The sequence below is a fragment of the Pteropus vampyrus genome, unplaced genomic scaffold (genome assembly GCF_000151845.1).
Source record: "Pteropus vampyrus isolate Shadow unplaced genomic scaffold, Pvam_2.0 Scaffold139, whole genome shotgun sequence".
In the NCBI taxonomy this organism is placed as follows: Eukaryota; Metazoa; Chordata; class Mammalia; order Chiroptera; family Pteropodidae; genus Pteropus; species Pteropus vampyrus.
The window spans coordinates 1,186,366-1,191,756 of NW_011888920.1; the positions used below are offsets into that span (position 1 = coordinate 1,186,366).

The window sequence follows — 5,391 nt, forward strand, 5'->3', positions numbered from 1 at the left end:
TAGTACCAGGCAGTGAAACAGGATTGTACAGGAAGTTGGCAATAATTGTTAGAGAAATGAAGTCTAATTACTACACTCTGTACTTTTAGCATAACGTTGAAAGCTCTGACAAAACAAATTAGGAGGTTTTCTCATCACCACAGCAATGATTTTCAAGTTTGTTTTGCTTTTCTGAAAATATAACCAGTCAAGCACAGTTAATTTAACTTGAGCAGAGTGAAAAATTGATTTTTTTTAGAGATGCAATTAGGCTTTAAAAAAATCAGGTTAAATAATGATAAGCACAGTTTAATTTGTTTACAAACCTTTAGAAACTTTCTTTTAAGTTATAGCAAACAAGGAGTTGACTACAAAATAAGGAAAATGGTTTGGCTGGTGGAATGTCTTATTAATTTTTGTTTGTATCATTCACTTGAAATCAAAGAGGGTTGGTATAAATTAGTAACATCCTTTGCTTATATTATGACCTCAGTAAATGGTTACTGACCATTCCTCATCTATTAAAGTGACACATAGGATGATTCAATCATCTAACTTAAAATAAATATGCTTTTTAAAAAAGAAATCTACATATTCCACACAAAATTTAAGGATATTTAATAATATCTTTGAAATTAAGAATGTTCAGATTATATTAAGAATATAATCAGCAACTATAAGCAAATAGCAGAGATTAAACATGAGGTGAAATATTTGAGCTTAAAAATTATTTTCACTAAAATTTTGTGTGTCCTGGCACTTCAATCTTAAATTATATGAGAAAAAGTAAAAATTTTGACCACCTTCACCAAGAGTCCCTTGATTTTTCAAGCTATGCATTCTTATTTAAGTTTTAAAAAGTTTGTCTACACTAGCACTTCTACCTTCTGACTTTTCACTGTTCTTTCTGCCTGGAATTTTCTTTTTTCATCTTTTCACATGATTCTTTTCCTTCATTCTCTTCCTTCAGTTTTTCATTTAAATGTTTTCTTCCTTAGAGCCTCTTCTTGACACTATCCCAAATGCCTTACTTTCCCCCACCCTAGATACTCTCGCTTTCATTAACTTGTTAAATTTCTTCATCACACTTAGCATAATCTGTTACATATTAGGGCAGGGGCCAGAAATTAATAAAGAGTCATAGAATAAATGAATAAATAAATTTATGAATATGATGCCTTACAATTATAATCTGTGCGTACATATGTCTTCCCATCCTTTGAAAGAAGCAAATCAAACATTAGTGATATTTACTGAGTGCCTTCCATGGATTCAAGAGAATTATGAAAGTATGTAGAATAAAAAAAGTAGTATTTTTATCTATATGTCCTGGGTGTGAATATACTAGTGAGTCACAGAAAATTAGAGCAAACAATAGAAAATAGCATAAAATTTCACTACAGTTTACCTTTAAAAGAGAGTTCATGGAGAGAGAAATCGGCGAAGAATGGTTCAGCCATTGAAGGCTTGATGAAGAGTTTTAGGCATCCTTTAACACCTTTAAGCATGAATGGACGTTGTCTTCTTTTACATGAAAACCCAGAAATTTGGAGAGAATTAGAAATCTCACTCTATTTTAAGTTATATTCTTATTTTAATAGGCCAAATTCCTTCATGTAAATAAAGAAAATCTGAGAGACAGTTTAAGATACATAATCCTCAGTCACTATGTGCCTTGTTTAAGGCATTTAAATCCTGCATGATCTTATTCGAATAATGGTGCTTTATTCATCCTGAATTAATATAGTACCAGCAGGATACAAATGATACATTGTGATGCACTGTTCAGTACAGGTCCAGCCTTAAGGATGAAAACTATGGTTACTACATGGCCCATACATTTCCAAAGGAGTGCTCAGCATAAGATTTTGCTTCTTTTAACATTCTAGTAAGTATTAAGCCTTTGATAACTCATTTTATAAAGGGGCCACAGAGCAACAAATACCTTAATTATTGATTTTAAATCATGGAAAATTCTTAGAGAAATAAATGCAATGGTGACTTTAAACACATATACTTTCTTTTACCTACGTTGAAAGAAATTTCTGGTTCATTCAACAATGCAAAATATCCTACCAGAATTATTAAATGCCAGGCACATATTTTTGAAACAAATTATTTGTTTAAAATTATTTAAAAATTTGTAAATTTTATATTTTCATATTTACTTGGAGTAGCCTTCGAATGAATCAAATTGGTCACTCTTTAAAATCAATTGATTCGCCGAGGACTATAATGTTCTGGAAAAGGCACAGAAAGAAGCAAATTAGACAATCTGGTCGATGATCAAGTTCTTCATTTACTGAAAAATCTATTTCTTTATATAATTCTACAAATTTTGTTTGATGTGCTTTAGTATTTATAACACTCTTTTGCTACGAATTGGTAGGCAGCAATGTTGTTTCCCTCATTCAGGGGCCTGAAACACTAATGGAGTAATATGAAATGGATGACTAGCATGCAAAATTAGGCTGTCATAAGGAAAATGTAAATTCAAGTTTTTTTACATCGTGGTCTAGTGAACTTTCTTCTGTTACACAGCATAATCAAAAGATTATGACTTTGGGATCAGACCAGAGATCAAATCACTTACTTCCTATATGACCATAATTAAGTGACTTCACTTCACTGAACTTCAGTTTCAATGTTTATACAAAAAAATAAAGTTTAAAAAAGAATAATATCTATTATTAAAGTTGTAAGAGCTTGGCATAAATGAAGCACTTAGGAATGTTTGCTTGGACTTCTTGCCTACAGACTCACTTCCATGATTGTCTCATCTAACCAAAGTGATATATTATAAAATATTTTGGACAAGGAGAAGTAAATTTTTGTCAATGCTCTGTTACTTCTTCAGTCTTTACTCTCAGACAAGTACATTCTGGATTTCAGCTGCCTAATGTGTCAGTAATAACCCACGCCTCTCAGCTCCGTATTCGCTATTCATCATCTCACTTCATCAGCAGGGAGTACTGGAAGGACAGAGGAGGGAGGGGATCTTTTTTCTGATGCTAGGGTGTGCATACTATTAGTAATCTCCTTGATTGATGCACAGAAAACCTTTCAGTGGAAAATATCCCAGACCCCAGAGGGTGAATTCCTGGGGAAATCTACCAGTGCAGCACCTCCACAAATGTCCCTGCCCACCAGTGAACAATATTGCACCCTTTCCATTGATATCTAGATTATAGCTTTGAAAGAGGGATTGGAGGGCTCTCCCACATTGGTTCCTTCCTTAGGTGGTCTGCTCTAGCCCTAGAGCTTGTGGCGGCACCTTATCTGTTGTTACTGTGTTATTAAGAGTTCTTAGTGCTATTTTTCCTCTTAGTAGTCAATGCCCTTATATTGTTAATAGTTCTTTGTATTAAAACTTGCCTGTTCATTCTTGAAAATAAAAGCCCAGAAAAAATTCAAGAAAAAAAGAGTCTTGTATAGTTGTGTGTGTGTGTGTGTGTGTGTGTGTGTGTGTGTGTGTGTGTGTGTGTGTGTGTGGTGTTAGTGACAGTAGGACTGGAAAACCCCTGGCATAGATACATCAGAAGCAAAATCTATGAGACTTAGGACAGGGTCAATGATATCTGTAAGATTCTGAGCAGCATAATTAAGAACATAATTTAAATAACAAAAAAGTTAAAAGAACATCTATTTGAAGGATAGAGAAGGAGACTGAGAGAGAGAAGTTGATGAGACTGTGATACATTAATTTGAAATACCATTGTAGAGATTCTTACAAGAGACTAGAAATGTATTGTGTGGGGTTTGGAGAGGGTAAAGTCAGATAAAAAATATAAAGAAATTGACTGAAGTCCCTAAAACCTTTGAAATTAACAAAGGAAACCTATGAAAAGAAGAAATGGGTGGTAATTAAACTTTGGGAATATGTATGTTTAAGGATTTAGAGGAGGCAATGGAGCTAGAGAGGACAGAAAGATAGCAGACTTGGCATAGAAGGACAGGACAGTGTGGTGATAATGAAGTTGAGGGAAGAGAAGGATTTATGTTGAGGCTTGGGACCAGCTGTTACATTTGGTGACATTTGAAAATGCAGTTTTAGCAACCATGGAGGTGGAAACCAGATTGCAGGGGATTAAGTTTTTATTGGATGGTAAAAAATCAAAGGCTGGGAGGAGAGCCTGGATTTTCAAGAATTCTGAGAATGAAATGTAGGGAAGAACTAGGGCAAAAGCTTGCATGGTTTGTAACATCAAAAGAAGATGCTTTTAAGACAGGAGTTATCTGGGTGTGTTCAAGGACAGAAAGGTACTTGGTAATAAATATTTTGATGTGAGAAAGGACTGATGTCAGAGCCTAGGTGAGGGATAACGTGGAACATTCAGAAAAGAGCTTTCCATGGAAAAAGTAGGTTGTCTCCAAAGTCTTTTTCTGAATAGAGCAGTTGCATCTACCTTGACAAATTTATCTTATAATGATTGGCTTGTTTGTTAAATATTCTGTCTTTATTTATCTCATGTTCTTTCATCTTTTTTTCAAGAACACAGAGAGACACAGACACACAGAGAGAGAGAGAGAGAGAGAGACAGACAGACAGACAGAGAAACAGAAAGAGCAGAAGAGAGAAGATTCTGAGACCAGTTAGTCCAGAAGATCCAGCTGTACCCTTTAAACAGGCAAAGGCTATGTTGCTCAGCTAGCTGATGGTTGGAGACATCTTCTGATCTCCAAAACTTTATAACAGTTTAGAAAATTGAGGTCAAGGCATGGTTACCCTACCAGAGATCTATTGGAAGAAATTCTCCCTTTTAAAAATGCCTGGATGGCAAACTCATTGCTAAATAAATATACATTGTAAGTGCTTGAAAATGCAGTCTCACTAGCTGCAGAGATGAATCGGTGTTTTAGACTATATAGTTTTCTCTTCATCAACTAAACGCCAAATATTTTAGAAAAGGCACCAAAAAGTCTTTCTAACCATTCTTAACATGATGAACATGGTGTCTCGTTGAGTGCATGTTGTGGCTCGGGAATTCTGACTGGCAGCACACATTCATGCTGATCAGGACACATCCTTGATTATACTGGGAGGCCTAAAATTACAGTCAATTTTTTGATGTTTCTCTCAGGTCAAGAGAGTGAAACTAATGCTTGGTAATCAATGACTGAGTAAATTATTGCACTGTTAGCAATCTGTGGGTTCTCTGTAGATTGCTCTCAGTAAAGTCTGTGGGTTAACTAGAGGAATGAGTAAATTAGAAGAAGTTCTCTATTCTCTTATGGGCTTACTGTAGATCAGAGGAGCTGCATTGTGTGTGTGTGTGTGTGTGTGAGAGAGAGAGAGAGCGAGAGAGAGAGATAGAGAGAGAGAGAGAGAGAGAGAGAGAGATGGGAAGAGAGGGAGAGAGATTGAGAGAGAGAGAGAAAATTACAAAATGACATGTTTCTTTTGGTACATAT

At 35.1% G+C, this 5,391-nt stretch overlaps 1 pseudogene; it reads left to right on the forward strand.

Moving 5' to 3' along the window:
• The window catches only part of LOC105297469, a 32,997-nt pseudogene that overhangs the window by 24,418 nt on the left and 3,188 nt on the right, over positions 1-5,391 (forward strand).